The sequence below is a fragment of the Symphalangus syndactylus genome, chromosome 9 (genome assembly GCF_028878055.3).
Source record: "Symphalangus syndactylus isolate Jambi chromosome 9, NHGRI_mSymSyn1-v2.1_pri, whole genome shotgun sequence".
NCBI lineage: Eukaryota > Metazoa > Chordata > Mammalia > Primates > Hylobatidae > Symphalangus > Symphalangus syndactylus.
This window is the reverse complement of record NC_072431.2, coordinates 83,051,144-83,070,389: the sequence shown is the minus strand read 5'-3', so window position 1 is coordinate 83,070,389 and position 19,246 is coordinate 83,051,144.

Sequence of the window (19,246 nt, the reverse complement as noted above, 5' to 3'; positions counted from 1 at the left end):
TCCTCCCTTCAGTCCCGCCCCCCATCCAATCATCAGTGCCCACATAGCCCTGGGGGCTATAAATTACTCCACCCAACAGCTCTCTGTCTCTCTCTCCTGCGTGACCTGACCTCAACCTCTCCAATAAAGATCTCTTGGCCATACTCGGTGTGGTTTGAGTTTGCCGGCATCCCTTTCAACTTCCACTCAATAAAACCGTGCACTCATTCTTCAAGCCCATGTGTGATCTGATTCTTCTAGTACACCAAGGCAAGAAACCCAGGGATACAGAAAGCCCTCTGTCCTTCCGACAAGGTAGAGGGTCTAACTGAGCTGACTAACCCAAGCTGCCTATGGATGGCAAACTAAAAGACCACCCTGTAACACACACCCACTGGGGCTTCAGAAGCTGTAAACATTCACCCCTAGGCACTGTCATGGCATCAGAGCTCTGCAGCCTGCCTGTCTGTATGCTCCCCTAGAGGTTTGAGCAGGGGGGCACCAAAGAAGTGAGCCACATCCCCATCACATGCCCTGCGAAGAGGACAAGGGAACTTTTCCCGTTTCAACTGCATTACAGCAACATAATGAGATACTGTCTCTTTAAAAAAGTCTGAAAACCACTAATCTACGGTTCTATTGGCATGATTCACAGCTGAGAAAACTGGGGCTGCAGGACAGGGTGCTGAGCCAAGACAGGCACTGAGTTCTTTCTCCGGGTCAGAGCAAGCTCCTTCCTCCTCCACCAGTGTCTTTTCTCCTGACTTGTTTTCTGACCATTCACCCCGGGCTCTGCTTGGAGCAGGACCTGTGTATTTACTGCTGAGGCCACATTAACTCTTAGCAATGATTAAACATTGACATCTCAAAACCACACTTCCGAATGTCCCCTTCCGAGGGATGCAATGATAACTCCTGCAGACCTTCAGCAAAGGGATATTACTTTTGTGCCCCCTTGGTCGCAGTGTAAAAGTGTTGACTGAAATTAAAAAGGGGATGTGGTTGTAATTCACCAGGGCCTTTCCTCTTAAATGGGTCTTGACTTTAACTTCCACCCTCAAGGTGAAGGGCAGAAGCTTTCTCTGCAATTTCACATTAGTTTAACAAATGGTTTAATGAGCACTAAAATCAGTGCTACCCTATATTGCCCAACCCCAAGAAGAGTGATTCACATAGAATAGAATGTGGATGCTGCCTGTCCCTGGGATGGTGGGGTTCACAGCTTTGCCTAAGAAGTCTGTTAAGTGTGTACATTAACACAATGCATGGGGAGAAGGTGATTCACACCAATTGCATGGGGGAAGGTGATTCACACCAATGCATCGGGGAAGACATCAACCAGGGGAGGAGACGGCCACATAAGCAAAGAAGCATATTGTGATACAGAAGGTAAAACAGACGTGCAGGGAGGCCTGGAGGAGGTAATGACTGAAACTGAGAGGGATTTAGGGATGTCCCCATGGAGACGGTGACATCCGAGCTGCATTTTGAGACCTCTGCCGAAATCAGTCGTGTCACACTGTGTGATTCAGAACCACCTGTGTGATTCAGAAGCAGCTAGTGGAAAATACCGTGAAGCTTCCCACCATGGAGAGACCCTCTGACGACAAACTCAGGCCCAATTGATGGCAGATCGTGCCCAGCACACATTTGACAAAGCAAAATTCACCTTGTTAGAAGTTGACAGCCCCCACCTGCTCCTGTGCGGAGGTCCTGCATTTTTACACCCTGCCCAGAAGAGGTGTCAGAGCGGGGCATGGACTCTGTAAGCTGCAAAAGAAGCTGCCTGGGAGGAGTCAGGCTGGAGGTCAGTTTCTACTTTGAATTCTCTATGGGACACTGGTAAAACTGCAGCCAGGATTCAATTCCAAGAAGGTTATCAGAGAGGCAATCTGAGGTTTAGGTGCAAAGATGTTCATGGCAGCATTGTTTATAATTATGAGAAATATAACAATCAGAAAACATTTCCTGAGGATACTATGGTCAGGGAGCAGTTTCTGTATTTTTTTTTTTTTTTTTTGAGACGGAGTCTCGCTGTCACCCAGGTTGGAGTGCAGTGGCACGATCTCGGCTCACTGCAGGCTCTGCCCCCTGGGGTTCACGCCATTCTCCTGCCTCAGCCTCCCTAGTAGCTGGGACTACAGGCACCCGCCACCTCGCCCGGCTAATTTTTTTTGTATTTTTAGTAGAGACGGGGTTTCACCGTGTTAGCCAAGATGGTCTCGATCTCCTGACCTCGTGAGTCGCCCGCCTTGGCCTCCCAAAGTGCTGGGATTACAGGCATGAGCCATCGCGCCCGTCCCAGTTTCTGCGTTTTAAAGGAATAGCCTGCTGTGGTTTTGAATAGTTGTGTCCCCTCTAAAACTCATGTTGAAATGTAATCCCCAATGCAACAGTGTTAAGAGGTGTGGCCTAATTAGGAGGTGATTGAGTCATGAAGGCTCTGACAACCTGATGGGATTAGATGCCCTTAGGAAAAGCCCTGGTGGAGGGAATAAGTTCCCTGGTTGGCCCCTTTGGTTCCTCCCACCTTGTAAGGACACCATGTTCCTCCCCTTGGTCGTATGCAGCAATAAGACACCATTTTGGAAGAGGAGACCAGGCTCTCACCAGGCACTGAAACTGCTGGCATCTTAATCTTGGACTTTTCAGCCTCTAGAACTGTGACAAAATACATTTCTGCTCTTTATAAATTATTCAGTCTCTGGTTTCTTGTTATAGCAGCACAAACAGTCTAAGACATAGCCTATTGAGACAGGAACTATAATTGTTCCTATTTCCCAGGCAGCAAAATAGGGACTCTAAGAGGGCAAGTTTGAACTCAACCTGCATGGGATTGGCATGGTGTAAATGATGGCTTCAGGCTGGGGGCAGTGGCTCACGCCTGTAATCACAACAGTTTGGGAGGCCGAGGTGGACGGATCACCTGAAGTTAGGAATTCGAGACTAGCCTGGCCAACATGGTGAAACCCCATCTCTACTAAAAAAAAAAAAAAAATACAAAGATTAGCCGGGCAAGGTAGTGCACGCCTGTAGTCCCAGCTACTCAGGAGGCTGAGGCAGGAGAATCACTTGAACCCTGGAGGGGGAGGTTGCAGTGAGAAGAGATCGTGCCACTGCACTCCAGCTTGGGTGACACAGCAATACTCTGTCTCAGGAAAAAATAAATAAATAAAATAAAATAAAATGATGGCTTCAAAAAATGTAAAGTTATGCAGAAAAGCCATGCTTACATAGATAAAAACATGCTTAGAAGGAACCTTGGGGGGTGGGCGTGGTGGCTCACGCCTGTAATCCGAGCACTTTGGGAGGCCGAGGCGGGCGGATCACGATGTCAGGAGATCGAGACCATCCTGGCCAACATGGTGAAACCCCATCTCTACTAAAAATACAAAAATTAGCCAGGCGTGGTAGTGTGCACCTATGGTCCCAGCTACTCAGGAGGCTGAGGCAGGAGAATCACTTGAACCCGGGAGGCAGAGGTTGCAGTGAGCCAGTGAGAGGTGAAGCCAGCTGGATTTCCTAGGTCGAGTGGGGACTTGGAGAACTTTTCTGTCTAGCTAAAAGATTGTAAATGCACCAATCAGCCCTCTGTGTCTAGCTAAAGGATTATAAATGCACCAATCAGCACTCTGTAAAAATGCACCAATCAGCATTCTGTGTCTAGCTAAAGGATTGTAAACACACCAATCGGCACTCTGTAAAAATGCACCAATCAGCACTCTGTGTCTAGCTAAAAGATTGTAAACGCACCAATCAGCACTCTGTAAAATGAACCAACCAGAGCTCTGTAAAATGGACCAATCAGTGTTCTGTAAAATGGACCAATCAGCAGGACATGGGCAGGGCCAAATAAGAGAATAAAAGCTGGCCACCCGAGCCAGCAACAGCAACCTGCTCAGGTCCCCTTCCAGGCTGTAGAAGCTTTGTTCTTTTGCTCTTCACAATAAATCTTGCTGCTGCTCATTCTTTGGGTTCTCACTACCCTTTGTGAGCTGTGATACTCACCATGAGGGTCTGCGGCTTCATTCCTGAAGTCAGTCAGACCACAAACCCACCAGGAAGAACAAACAACTCTGGACGTGCCACCTTTAAGAGCTGTAACAGCCGGGCGTGGTGGCTCACGCTTGTAATACCAGCACTTTGGGAGACCGAGGGGGGCGGATCACGAGGTCAGGAGATCGAGACCACGGTGAAACCCCGTCTCTACTAAAAATACAAAAAAAATAGCCGGGTGTGGTGGCGGGCGCCTGTAGTCCCAGCTACTCGGAGAGGCTGAGGCAGGAGAATGGCGTGAACCCAGGAGGCGGAGCTTGCAGTGAGCCAAGATTGTGCCACTGCACTCCAGCCTGGGCGACAGAGTGAGACTCCGTCTCAAAAAAAAAAAAAAGAAAGAGCTGTAACACACACTGCGAAGGGCCGCAGCTTCACTCCTTAAGTCAGCGAGACCACAAACCCACCAAAAGGAAGAAACTCCGGACACATCTGAACATCTGAAGGAACAAACTGCAGACACATCATCTTTAAGAGCTGTAACACCCACCTTGAGGGTTCGCAGCTTCATTCTTGAAGTCAGCGAGACCAAGAACCCACCGGAAGGAGTAACTTCTGGACACACTGGTATCATGCCATTGCACTCCAGCCTGGAGACAGAGGGAGACTCTGTCTCAAAAAGAAAAAAAAAAAAGGAATCTTGGAAGAAATAAACATGTTAATGGTGACAACCAAGATTGTCTCTTGGGGGTAGGATTACTGGCAATTGTTAAGGCACTTTAGACTTTTCCTTCATTTTCTAGTTTCCCACCATGGGGTTACATTACTTCCATGACGTGAAAAACCCACGCTACTTGACAATGACTTAAATTATATATTCGACTGGGCACAGTGGCTCACACCTCTAATCCCAACACTTTGGGAGGCTGCGGTGGGCAGATAGCTTGAGCCCGGGAGTTCAAGACCAGCCTGGGCAATATAGTGAAACCCCATCTCCACAAAAAATGTAGAAATATCCTCCACAAAATATGTAGAGACATCCTCATGCTGGTAGCCCAAGCTTCTCAGGAAGCTGAGACAGGAGGATGACTTGAGCCTGGGAGGCAGAAGTTACTGTGAACCAAGATTGCGCCACTGCTCTGCAGCCTGAGTGATAGAGCAAGACTGTCTCAAATAAATGAGCGAATGATATGTTCTTGCAGTATTGGACCTGTTGGCATCTAAATATCTCACCTTGAAGATTACAGAAGTGCTGTTCTGGATGTTGCTATCCCTGTGAAACTTTCTCCAACCCCCGCCCTCCCTCCTTGACTTAATTGTGGATACTGTTTCCAAGTAAAGCAAATTTCATTTCTCCAAATTAAAGTGACATGAAGCAGGTTTTTCACCCTGGTCAGCCCTTGCCACATAGTTGGGATGCCAGAATTCTTTCAAATAGCATGGAAAGTCCCAAAGACCAAACTAGAGTTCAACCTCTAAATAAATAACTTCTCTTGCCAACATTCCTTTCTGGGGTGAGCCTTCCAATATTTTTCAGGCGAGTGAGTCGGTAAACTCTGCACAGCCAGCCTGGTGAGGCCCTACAGTAAACAGCACACTTCCACTCCATATACGTGATTAAGGAGCTGGGGTCCAGACCTCCTCAAAGTGTCCTCAACATGCGTTCAGGAAGAGCCATTTGTTACCTATGATAGACTGCTGAAGCTGATGGTGATTTACTTAGAAAGTAAGGAAACAGGACGGGCACAGTGGCTTACGCCTGTAATCCCAGCACTTTGGGAGGCCAAGGCAGGTGGATCACCTGAGTTCAGGAGTTCGAGGCCAACCTGACCAACATGGTGAAACCCCATCTCTACTAAAAATACAAAAATTAGCCAGGCATGGTGGCGGGTGCCTGTAATCCCAGCTACTCGGGAGGCTGAGACATGAGAATAGCTTGAATCTGGGAGGCGGAGGTTGATTGCGCCATTGCACTCCAGCCTGGGCAACAGAGCAAGACTGTATCAAAAAAAAAAAAAAAAAAAAGTAATGAAACAGGCCAGGCGCAGTGGCTCAGGCCTATAATCCAGCACTTTGGGAGACCAAGGCAGGTGGATCACAAGGTCAAGAGATTGAGATCATCCTGACCAACATGACTTTTTTTTGAGACAAAGAAAGAGAGAGGGAGGGAGGGAGAAAGAAAGGAAAGAGAAAGAAAGAGAAAGTGATGAAACAGCAGAGGCAAAGCAATGTCTCCAGCAATGGGGTTCTCATTCCCTTTCCTATTGATGCCTGTACTCTGGTAAAAAAGAGAAAACTCACTCACAACCCTGTGCCTTCCATCCTGTGTGCTGCAATGGAGTCAAAGTTTGGGAATTCCAACCAAGCAATTAAACATTGAGCAAAGAGTCTGCTTTCTCCAGTATTGGGTGTAAAGTCAAATAGCATTAAGGCTGAGGGCCTGGTATGGCATCTTTGCCTGGGTGGACTGGCTGGTACAGTGAGTTCAGGGTAGGGAAGGCACCGAGAAGCCGGTGCAATCTGGGGTCTGGGGGCAGTAGGACAGGACTTGTCAGAAGTATGAAAATTCAGAGGGCTCTGAATTTTCAGGGGTGGCAGCGGTGGGGTAAGGGAAAACCCCGAAGGCTGGAGCAGAAGCATTGGCAGCAGTGCCGTGACCGGGCCAGTCAGCTTTATTCTCTGCTGGCTGTTGGTCCTCTGGCTGAATTTGGACACGCCTGGGCCACTGGCACTGACTGGTCACAGTGGCGATGGTCAGATAGTCAATACCTGCAGGTAAAGCCTATCTCTGATTAAGATGGAGACTGCTAGGCTAGGATTCCTCCCCAGGCTCCTCTTGTCTGTCATCTGCTTATGAACTTTCTAAATTTGGCCCGGCACAGTGGCTCATGCCTGTAATCCCAGCACTTTGGGAGGCCAAGGCTGGTGGATCATGAAGTCAGGAGTTCGAGACCAGCCTGGCCAACATGGCGAAACCTTGTCTCTACTACAAATGCAAAAATTAGCCAGCCGTGGTGGCGGGCGCCTGTAATTCTGGCTACTCCAGAGGTTGAGGCAGGAGAACTGCTTGAGCCTGAGAAGTGGAGGTTGCAGTGAGCCGAGATTGCGCCACTGCGCTCCAGCCTTGGTGACAGACCAAACTCCATCTGAAAAACAAACAAACAAACAAAACTTTCTAAATTTGTAAAGAAAAAGAAACCTGGAACATTGCTATGGGCTGAGTTGCACCTCCTAAAATCCCGAGGTTGAAGTCCCAACCACAATGCCTTAGTGTGTGACTGAATGTGAGATAGGATCTTTAAAGAGGTAATTAAGGCCAGGCTCGGTGGCTCATGCCTCTAATCCCAGCATTTTGGGAGGCTGAGGTGGGCAGATCATGAGGTCAGGAAATCGAGAGCAGCCTGACCAACATGGTGAAACCCCGTCTCTACTAAAATACAAAAAATTAGCCGGGCATGGTGGGGTGCGCCTGTAGTCCCAGCTACTCGGGAGGCTGAGGAAGGGGAATTGCTTGAACCCGGGAGGCGGAGGTTGCAGTGAGCTGAGCTTGTGCCACTGCACTCCAGCCTGGCTACAGAGTGAGACTCTGTCTCAAAAATAAATAAATAAATAAATAAAAATAAGGAGGTAATTAAAGTTGAATGAGGTCATTAGGGTGGGCCCTAATCTAATCTGACTGGTGTCTTTAAAACAAGAGGACATTAGGACACAGATACACACAGAGGGACAACACCTGGGGAAGGTGGCATCTACAAGCCCAGGAGACAGGCCCCAGAAGAAACCAACTTGGCCCATACCTGGATCTCAGACTTTCAGCTTCCAAAACTGAGAATAAACTTATACTGTTCAAGCTTCCTGGTCTGCAGTATTTCCTTTTTTTTTTCTTTTGAGACGCAGTCTCACTGTGTCGCCCAGGCTGGAATGCAGTGGCGGAGTCTCTGCTCACTGCAACCTCCACCTCCCAGGTTCAAGCGATTCTCCTGTCTCAGCCTTCCGAGTGGCTGGGACTATAGGTGCCCACCACCACACCCGGCTAATTTTTGTATTTTTAGTAGAGATAGGGTTTCACCATATTGGTTAGACTGGTCTCAAACTCCTGACCTCAGGTGATCCACCCACCTCGCCTCTCAAAGTGCTGGGATTACAGGCCTGAGCCGCCACATCCTGCCTTTTCTTATTGCAACTTAGCAAACTACAAATATGAAGCAAAAATACAGACATGAAGCATGAAGTATACATTTGCTTTAATTATCTATGTATGCTGTATGCCACATCTGCCATGTACTACTTTAAAGCCATGTACAGGCCTGTGCAGGGACACTCAGCACAGTGTCACATATGTAGATCTAAGCACCTGAGTCATTTTCAAGGACACTTGCTTTGGGGTCCCAGAGCCCAGGACAGTCATTTGAATCTGCTATACACACATTCTCAAAAACACCCACTCCAAGTGGTGTGTTTACTGATCATGCCATCTCAGAGTGAATGTCACAGCCAACCTAACCAGAGACACACAGCGAGTGCCCTCCACGAAGGTCCTTAACCTTTCCAGCATCCTTAGATGATCTGTCCTGAGTGTAAGTGTCTTTCCTTGCTCAATGAAACGAGTGAGCAGAGGAATGTGGCCCTCAGAACAATTGCATCCAGGGAGTTTTGACTGAATCTGGTCTCAGGCAGGGCAAAGACTTGTCTCCGCCTCACTCTCCCTGAGTGGTCAGAAAGCGGCCCTGTGATGGTGAGCAGTCTAAAGGTGGAGGTGCGTGCAAGTGCCCGGTGTGAGCAGGTCAGCCTCGCGCTGGTCAGCTCCTCACTGACTCCCTCCACTGCAGATCTGGAAGTGTGGGGGCTATACTCAGACAGGAATGTCATCAAGCCGAAGAGCACCTTCTACTGGAGTTTAGGTAAGGTTTTTGCTCCAGACATTTTTCATCTGTAGAATGTTAAGATCTAGACATTAAACACTCATATAATCATAAGAGATTTCCAGGCCCCCTATATATGCAAATGGTAAATAATTATAGTCAGAAAATAGATAGGTGAAAGTAAAAAGGTCCATTTATAATGTTACTGAGATTTGTAACATTCAGAAATTGAAAACCTGCTTTTAGATTTTTTTCCAACAAATTTTATCTATGAAGTAAAATAGGTTCCTCAGCTCCCTTCTCTTGAAGGCAGAGTAAATGAATGTTTGTAAGTCACTTTTCACATCCATACAGGGCACTTCACAACCCTTGTTTTATTAGGGACAAAGCACTCTGTAGTGAGAAATAATCGGTGTTGCAGTGTTGGCCATCCTTATGTGCCCATTATCTTTTTTTTGTGTGTGTGAGACAGAGTCTCACTCTGTAACACCCAGGCTGGAGTGCAGTGGCGCTATCTCGGCTCTTGTCAGTCCACTGGTTAAAGCGATTCTCCTGCCTCAGCCTCCCGAGTAGCTGAGATTACAGGCGCCCGCCACCACGCCTGGCTAACTTTTGTGTTTTTTTGTTTGTTTGTTTGTTTGTTTGAGACAGAGTCTTGCTCTTTTCACCCAGGCTGGAGTGCAGTGGCGTGATCTCTGCTCACTGCAAGCTCTGCCTCCTGGGTTCACGCCATTCTCCTGCCTCAGCCTCCCAAGTAGCTGGGACTACAGGCGCCTGCCACCACACCCGGCTAATTTTTTGTATTTTTAGTAGAGAGGGGGTTTCACCGTGTTAGCCATGATGGTCTCGATTTCCTGACCTCGTGATCCGCCCGCCTCAGCCTCCCAAAGTGCTGGGATTACAGGCGTGAGCCACCACACCCGGTCTTGTGTTTTTTGTTTTTTAGTAGAGACAGGGTTTCACCGTGTTGGCCAGGCTGGTCTCAAACTCCTGACCTCAAATGACCCACCTCTGCCTCCCAAAGTGCTGGGATTCCAGGCATGAGCCACTGCGCCAGGACCCCCTTATGTGCCCATTATCTACGAGGCTCAGCATAGGATTTATCTCACCAAAATCTGACCCTAATCCTACATGGTTCCCAGAGAAGTGATTGCTAATTATTAACACATGGAACAATTATAATAGTTATTATTATTTTGAACACAGTCTTGCTCTGTCACCCAGACTGGAGTGCAGTGGTGCAATCTTGGCTCACTGCAACCTCCATCTCCTGGGTTCAAGTATTCTCCTGCCTCAGCCTCCTCAGTAGCTGGGATTACAGGCACACACCACCACGCCTGGCTAATTTTTGTATTTTTAGTAGAGATGGGGTCTCGCCATGTTGGCCAGGCTGGTCTCAAACTCCTGGCCTCAAATGATCCACCCACCTCAGCCTCCCAAAGTGTTAAGATTATACGTGTGAGCTACGGTGCTCAGCCACACTGAACAATTATAGCATGGCAGGTGCTTATGTGAATCAGCTGCTCCAGTCTTCATAACCAACCCGTGGAGAAGGAAGGGCCTCTCACTGTGACCCCACATTGTCAATGGAGAAACAGAAACGCCAAGACCAAGAACCGCACCGGGCGTGGTGGCAGGCGTCTGTAGTCCCAACTACTCAGGAGGCTGAGGCAGGGGAATCGCTTGAACCCGGGAGGCGTAGGTTGCAGCCAGCTGAGATTGCGCCACTGTACTCCAGCCTGGCAACAGAGCGAGACTCTGTCTCAAAAAAAAAAAAGGCCCTGGAGTGGACAGTGGCAGAACTGGGGTATGATGCTGGAGATTGACCCTGAACGACAAGCCACCACATCCCCCACCTACCTTCCCTCCACACATTTCCTAACTTGCCCCACGTCAAAGAGTTATCAGTAACTATACCACAGTTGTTTTGATGATTGCAAAGAGTGAGAATGGGAACAAATCCCTTCTTGATGTCTCAGGCCTCATGTGGATTTGGCGGAGGCCAAGAGCTGGCTTCATCAGCTTCTGTTTATGAGCAGAGCTTCCACGGCCTGTCTGTGCAGAGAGAGCTTGAATACATCCCAGGAAAGACCACGAGTGAGGCGCTCATTCAGCAGAAGGGTTTTACAGAATGGCTTGGAATATGTGAAGGCCCATGGAGCTGGGGCGGAGGGAGCCAGGCATCAGTTGCCCTGTCTTAACCTTCAAGAAGGCTGAGGGCTCTGCCTCCCTTGTTCATCTGACTCTGCAAGTTTTGGGGACAGGGCAAAAGTGTTACTATTTCTACAATTGATCCAGTTCTTACAAAGCCTCGAGCTTGGAAAGAGAGAAAGAGAGGGAGAAAACCTTCAGCCCTATCACTGATTTCAGAGTGCAGAGCAGGCTGCCAGGGGCTCTCCAGGCAAAGGCAGCGGCAGTGGCCTCCCTACCGCCCTTCTGGAAGTGGGCTCATCCCTCACCATCCCTCTTCTTCTCATTTCTACCCCCAGGAGCTCTGTTAGTTGCTGCTGGCTCGTTTCTATTTATTTACACAACTGGAAAAGTAATGTGTGGTCTCTCCCAAACAGTTGGGCGATCCGTGTAATTATGCAACAGTAGAAAACAGCAGCTCTGTTTGGAAAGCAAGGTTATGATCTCCTAGCTGGGGATTGTTTATGGAGATGAATCTCATGGCAGGCTCAATTTCCTTAAGCAGCTCCTCTCCCTGCCAGGTCAGTTCCTTCCCTGGTCACAGCCGGCAACGTCTTCTGGAGTCTTGGCTGTCCCGGACATAAGCCATTTCTAGTGAGTGGTATGTACCACCTTCCATTCTGCAGTTCTAAGGAGGAATCTGAAAGCATTCACAGCCCATCGTCTCTATGGGTGCCCCCATTACCATGCCCCTCTGCCCCGGGGACACACAGCTATTGCCACCTGCCTCACACCAGCCCTCTTCCAGTTCCAAAACATTCAAAGTGATTGCTCGGCAGGAGAAATGTTGCCAATCCTGCACTAGGTGCTGTGTTTCTCCAACTCTATAATATACTGGTGGTTTACAATGTCACCATCAGGAACAATTCCCGGCAGAGGGTAATCGGCCAAAAGGACAAGCCAAATCAACACAGGCAAACAGCCAAGCCCAGGTGGCAGGGTCGGTCTGCAGAGGAGGCTGAGCATTTATATGGAAGCCTGAAGGTTTGTGCTTGAAAAGGCAGATTGTCTAGGTATCAGGTTAGCATCTGGTGGGTGTGTTGAAGAATTACAAGCTGGTAGTTAAAGGGCAATTGCTTTTCCTTGAGACAAAAATGGCCTAAGTGGTTAGATGGAAAGGGCAAGGGAGAGATTGGAATGGTGAGCCCATGGAAAGACACAGATTTGGGGCCTGGAGAGGGGCCCCACTCCTGTGAGCCAGGGCACTGGCCCGGGGGATCCGAAACCAGCAAGTCAGCCGCCGACAGCACTGTGTGCTCCTCAGCCCATCCTCAGGGCTCCATGGAAGCCTCTCTGTCACCGTGTCTCAGAGACTGTTTGTTTGTTTTTTTGGTTTTTTTTTGAGATGGAGTCTCACTCTGTCGCCCAGGCTGGAGTGCAGTGGCACGATTGGGGCTCACTGCAACCTCTGCCTCTTGGGTTCAAGCGATTCTCTAGCCTCAGCCTCCTGAGTAGCAGGGATTACAGGCCCACATCACCGTGCCTGGCTAATTTTTGTATTTTTAGTAAAGATGGGGTTTCACCATGTTGGCCAGGCTGGTCTCAAACTCCTGACCTCGTGATCTGCCTGCCTTGGTCTCCCAAAGTGCTAGGATTACAGGTGTGAGCCACCATGTCTGGCCACAGAGATTGTTTTTTGTTTGTTTTTTAATTTTTTCACTTTTTTTTTTTTTTTTTTTGAGACGGAGTCTCACTCTGTCGCCCAGGCTGGAGGGCAGTGGCGCAATCTCGGCTCACCGCAAGCTCCGCCTCCCGGGTTCACGCCATTCTCCTGCCTCAGCCTCTCCGAGTAGCTGGGACTACAGGCGCCCGCCACCACGCCCGGCTAATTTTTTGTATTTTTAGTAGAGACAGGGTTTCATCGTGGTCTCGATCTCCTGACCTCATGATCCGCCCGCCTCAGCCTCCCAAAGTGCTGGGATTACAAGCGTGAGCCACCGCGCCCAGCCAATTTTTTCACTTTTTTTGAGATGGAGTCATGCTCTGTCGCCCAGGCTGGAGTGCAGTGGCATGATCTCGGCACACTACAACCTCTGCTTCCCGGGTTCAAGCAATTCTCCTGCCTCAGCCTCCCGAGTTGCTAAGATTACAGGCATGCACCACCAGGCCCAGGTAATTTTTGTATTTTAATAGAGACGGAGTTTCGCCATGTTGACCAGGCTGGTCTCTAGCTCCTGACCTCAAGTGATCCACCTGCCTCGGCCTCCCAAAGTGCTGGGATTACAGGCATGAGCCACTGCACCTGGCAAGGATTGTTTTCAATAATGATGGAGCCCAGGCGAAGTGGCTCACACCTGTAACCCAGCACTTTGGGAGGCAAAGGCGGGTGGATCACGATGTCAGGAGATCGAGACCATCCTGGCCAACATGGTGGAACCCCATCTCTATTAAAAATACAAAAATTACCCAGGTGTGGTGGTGCGCACCTGTAGTCCCAGCTACTCGGGAGGCTGATGAAGGAGAATTGCTTGTACCCGGGAGGCAGATGGTGCGGTGAGCCAAGATTGTGCCATTGCACTCTGGCCTGGCAAAGAGCGAGACTCCATTGAAGAAGAAGAAAGAAGAGAAGAAGAGGAAGAGGAGAGGAAGAGGAAGAAGAAAGAAGAAGAAGAGGAAGAAGAAGAAGAGGAAGAAGGAAGAAAGAAGGAGAAGGAGAAGAGGAAGAAGAAGAAGAAATGGGGCAAATGCAGAAATTACAGCAACTGCTCATATTCCTAGCACACAGAGATTAAAGAACAGGGAATATCTAGGTTTACTTCCTGCGACATTGGCTTTAATGTATATTTCATGTTTGAATCTTGCTCCTTCTTTGTTTTTTGTTTGTTTGTTTGTTTGTTTGTTTGTTTTTGAGACGGAGTCTCGCTCTGTCACCCAGGCTGGCGTGCAGTGGTGCAATCTTGGCTCACTGCAAGCTCCGTCTCCCGGGTTCACGCCATTCTCCTGCCTCAGCCTCCCGAGTAGCTGGGACTACAGGCGCCCGCCACCACACCCGGCTAATATTTTTGCATTTTTTAGTAGAGACAGGGTTTCACTGTGTTAGCCAGGATGGTCTTGATCTCCTGACCTCATGATCCGCTCATCTCAGCCTCCCAAAGTGTTGGGATTACAGGCGTGAGCCACTGCGCCCGGCTGCATTGCAGATTTCTTATTTCTAATTATTGTGGATAATACTGTGTTGAGTATCTTGGTATCAAATGCATTTCTCACACACTCCCATTTTTTGGATTATATTTTAATATACCTTTTTTTCTCACATGGAAGAGTACCAGGACGAACATTAAAAAAAATCTGGAAAAACACTTTAAAGAGATGGAGTTTTGTTTTTTTTTTTCTTAAGACAGCAGAGGTTAGACCTTTCCTCTTCCCGACACCGACACCAGCTCCATGTGTGTTTATTGTTGGGTTTTAACACCCGTGTCCTCCCTCCCTCTCCCCAGTGTTCTTCCACAGCTTTGCCCACTTGCAAAGGTGGACATCTTGTATAAAATGGAAAAAAGTAGAAATTGTAAAGATTAGACTTTCTTTCCTTCATTCCTTTTTTCCTTCCTCCCTTTCTCCCTCTCCCTCCTTCCCTCTTTCTTTCTTGTTTGCAAAGGTTAGGATTCTCTCTGGGTTTTCTAGAAAGCAAGTGTCACTGAGCAATGGGCTCACACTAATAGTTACACATAGAAGCCAATATTACAGCACCAGATTTTGTGAAAAGAAAAAGCTTTATTGCAAGGTTGACTGGCAAGGAGACAGGAGGCAGCGCTGAAATCTATCTCCCCAGGCTGGGATCTGGTGGTAGGTTTTACAGGCAGAGAGCAACTATGAGGGAGATAGGAAACTGCAACAGGCGTGACTGGACTGGGTCATGCAAAGAGGTGGTGTTAGGTTCTTGGCTTTTAAGTTTGTACTGCAACAAAACAGGGCATCCTCGCTTCTTAACTTGGACCCTGTTCCTCGATGGACTGCATGTGGTTCTGCACGTGATTGGCTTTTTCATTCTGGCTGGCTCTGGCATCACCAATCATGCATGCTTGGTTTATCTGGGCATGCTCAAGTTATGTGACTTGCAACCCTGGGGTCCACTGCAAATGAAAAACAACTCATCTTTTTGTTTCATTTTGTTACTGACAAAATGGAACCAGGTTGAACTGATTCTGCAGTGAAGGATACATGCCCCACTCAGTCCCTGGCAGTGCTAGGCAAGGAGATAGAGGCAGCAGAGGGAGTGAGTGCTGGCACTTTAACCTTCCACAGAATGACAGAATTTTTTTTTTTTTTTTTTGGGATGGAGTCTCGCTCTGTCTGTCACCAGGCTGGAGTGCAGTGGCAAAATCTCAGCTCACTGTATCCTCTGCCTCCTGAGTTCAAGCAATTCTCCTGCCTTAGCCTCCCAAGTAGCTGGGATTACAGGTGCACGCCACCACTCCCAGCTAATTTTTGTATTTTTAGTACAGATGGGGTTTCACCATGTTGGCAGGATGGTCTTGATCTCTTGACCTCATGATCCACCTGCCTCAGCCTCCCAAAGTGCTGGGATTACAGGCTTGAGCCACCGCACCTGGCCAGGACAGAATTTTAACTGGTAGCTTTTCCGAAGATCTGGCTCAGAAGACTAGTAGGAGTAACTGCTACTAGTAGTGACTAGTTGGGGAAAATCTTGATGGATCTCTGCTTGTGTGCAACCCCTAACACAAAAATGTACCCGAACCTGGTGCTAGCTGTTGCAGATGCTTGGGACAGCGGGAAAACGGAGCAATTTGGAGCCATCTGTAAAATGCCCATCTTCAGGAGTACACGTGGTTGCACCAAAGAGGTGGGCCCCGAGCTTGTGGAACTGAAGGGCCCGGGAAGAAGCCCTGGCATTTTCAGCAGACAAAGCAGAGGACAGAGGATACGCCGAGTAATCAAATTGTTGGCCCCAAGCAGCAGCAGTGCCTTCCAGGCAGATGGGCTGGCCGTTGTGGGCAGGACAGAGCCCTCACACCTGGATGGCTCGTGCAGCAGGATGCCTGTTGTTCCTGGCACAGGCAGGTGGAGAACCTCTCCTTCCACAATGCCATGCTGTGTGCCACCGCTCAGCATAAAACCAGCTTTCTCCTGTGCTGCCAAACCCCTGCCGGTCCTCCTCTGGCCAAGATCTCTGCCTTTGAGAAGCTCCAGGCCCTCGGTGGAGCTGAAGGCCCTCTTTGTGCTGCCCCAGACTTGGCCCGTGGCTCTATGACTGCACTCAAGGACTGTGGATGTCCATGCTGACCCCACCGGCCCAACTTCACCCCTAGGCCATGTACAACCAGAAGGCAGGCTGGCCCATTATCTCTATTCCCATCTTGCCAACACTGGTCTGATTACCAAACGAGGGAACACAGGAAAAAGGACGCTTCAGCTGACCAGTGCAGCGCCCGTGCAGTAGAAAGGCACACTTCCTGATAGCACCAGCCTGGCCAGAGAGAAATCGAGTCTCCCCACTTCCCATTCAGGAACTCATGAATTCAGCCTCTTACCTTAAATGACTTACAGGTGACTGAAATCAATTTAATGTTTAAAATAGCTTAAATAGGCCAGGCGCAGTGGCTCACGCCTGTAATCCCAGCACTTTGGGAGGCTGAGGAGGGTGGATCACTTTAGGTCAGGAGTTCCAGACCAGCCTGGCCAACATGGTGAAACCCCATCTCTACTAAAAATACAAAAGCTAGCCAGGTATGGTGGCATGTGCCTGTAGTGCCAGCTCCTCGGGAGGCTGAGACACAAGAATCACTTGAACCCAGGAGGCGGAGGTTGCAGTGAGCAGAGATTGCACCACTGCACTCCAGCCTGGGGAACAGAGTGAGACGCTGTCTCAAAAAATAAAATAAAATAGGCCAGGCGCGGCAGCTCACGCCTGTAATCCCAGCACTTTGGGAGGCCGAGGCCAGCAGATCACAAGGTCAGGAGATCAAGACCATCCTGGCTAACATGGTGAAACCCCGTCTCTACTAAAAATACAAACAATTGACCGGGCGTGGTGGCAGGCGCCTGTAGTCCCAGCTACTCAGGAGGCTGAGGCAGGAGAATGGCGTGTACCTGGGAGGCAGAGCTTGCAGTAAGCTGAGATCACGCCACTGCACTCCAGCCTGGGCAACAGAGCAAGACTCTGTCTCTAAAAATACATGTATAAATAAATAAAAATAAAATAAATAAAATAAAATAAACACAGCTTCACTTAATATCTGAATGTGTTATGTTGTCTTAAAGCGTAAGCCTAGTAACAACAGGCAGTCAAGACACTGGTGATGACAAACTCTGTGGGAGCCCAGCTCCTGCCGCTCTCTGCTTAGGGAAGAGTCCGTACTCACTCTAACTCTGCTTCCTTGTCTGTGAGCTCAGGATTGTTCTAGTTAACTATTGTTGAACAACAAAACCAACCCAAAACTTCATGGCTGTAAACAATAACAATCGTTTATTACTTTTTATTTATTCTTTTTTTTTGAAATAGGGTCTCCCTTTGTCACCCAGGCTGGAGTGCAGTGGTGTGATCTCGGCTCCTGCAACTTCAAACTCCTGGACTCAAGTGATCTTTCCACCTCAGCCTTCCTAGTAGCTGGGACTAAAGCACATGGCATCATGCCTGACTAATTTTTAAAAAATTGTTTGTGGAGATGGGGTCTCATGTTGCCCAGGATGGTCTAGAACTCCTGGGCTCAAGTGATCCACCTGCCTCAGCCTCCCAAAGAGTGCTGGGATTACAGGCATGAGCCACCGTGCCTGGCTCACTTATTACTATTATGTCTCCTAATCCTAGGGGCTAATGGGCTCAGGTCAGCAGCTCTCACTCAGGTCGCTTGTTCCCATGGGTGTGCTCAGACTGGGGCTGGAGCTGGGTTGTGTTGAAGGCTCTTCCCTCCCTGTCTGGTACCTGTGTTGCAGGACTCAAACAGCTGGGGATCTTTAGGCTTCTCTCTCTCCCTTCTCTCCATGTGGTCCCCTCCAGCATGGTGGCTTCAGGGTCACTGGGCTTGAGGGTAGCACGACAGGCCCAGAGTTCTACAGGCACAACCCTGAGAGGGACTAAGCTGAGTGGAAGCCATATTCTAGGCCTTGGAAGGAGCGCGCCTGAGCCAGATAGTAGCAGCCTCCAGGAGCTGATCATTAAATGTTCAAAAATGTTGTTGGGGGTTGTTAAACGCAGGCACCATTAAGATTTAACAAAAACTTATAGTTAAACAAATTGTATTAAAATCAAAGGCAGTACATTCTTTGTCACTTCCAAATGATTTTTTACTATATATTACTGTTATTTATGCTTTGGGGGTTATTTACATCGATCGTATCTATAGGGTGGAAATACCATTAATGGTGTGTTAATGTCTTTCCAACTTCATGTTCAGTGACATCATCTTAGTAGCCTGAAACCCACCATGGGCATATTTACACCCCAGCAAGTGGCAGTTATACAAATCAAAGTCTTAATTTTTTTTCCAGTTGTAAAATTTTGTTTAAAAAAGTCTTTGCCCGGCGCAGTGGAATTCCAGCATCTTGGGAATTCCACGCCTGGAATTCCAGCATCTTGGGAAGCCGAGGAGGATGGATCACGAGGTCAGGAGATCGAGACCATCCTGGCTAACATGGTGAAACCCCATCTCTACTAAAAATGCAGAAAATTAGCCAGGCTTGGTGGCAGGCGCCTGTAGTCCCAGCTACTCGGGGGGCTGAGGCAGGAGAACCGCTAGAACCCTTGAGCCCTTGAGGCAGAGGTTGCAGTGAGCCGAGATCGCGCCACTGCACTCCAGCCTGGATGGCAGAACGAGACTCCATCTCAAAAAAAAAAAAAAAAGAAAGAAAGAATATTTAGCCGAATTAACTTTAAAAGAGTTTAACTGAGCAAAGAATGATTCGCAAATCAGGCAGCCTCCAGAGTCAGAGCAGACTCAGAGACTCCAGTGTGGCTACATGGTAGAAGATTTGTGGACAGATAAAGGAAAGTGATGTACAGAAAACAGAAGTGAGGTACAGAAACAGCTGGATTGGTGACAGCTTGGCATTTGCCTTATTTGAACACGGTTTGCATAGTTGGCAACTTTTTTTTTTAGAAATGGAGTCTCACTCCGTTACCCAGGCTGGAGTGCAATGGAGCAATCTTGGCTCAGTGCAACCTCTGCCTCTCAGCTTCAAGCAATTCTCCTGCCTCGGCCTCCCCAGTAGCTAGGATTACAGGCTCCCGCCACCCACCCAGCTAATTTTTTGTATTTTCAGTAGAG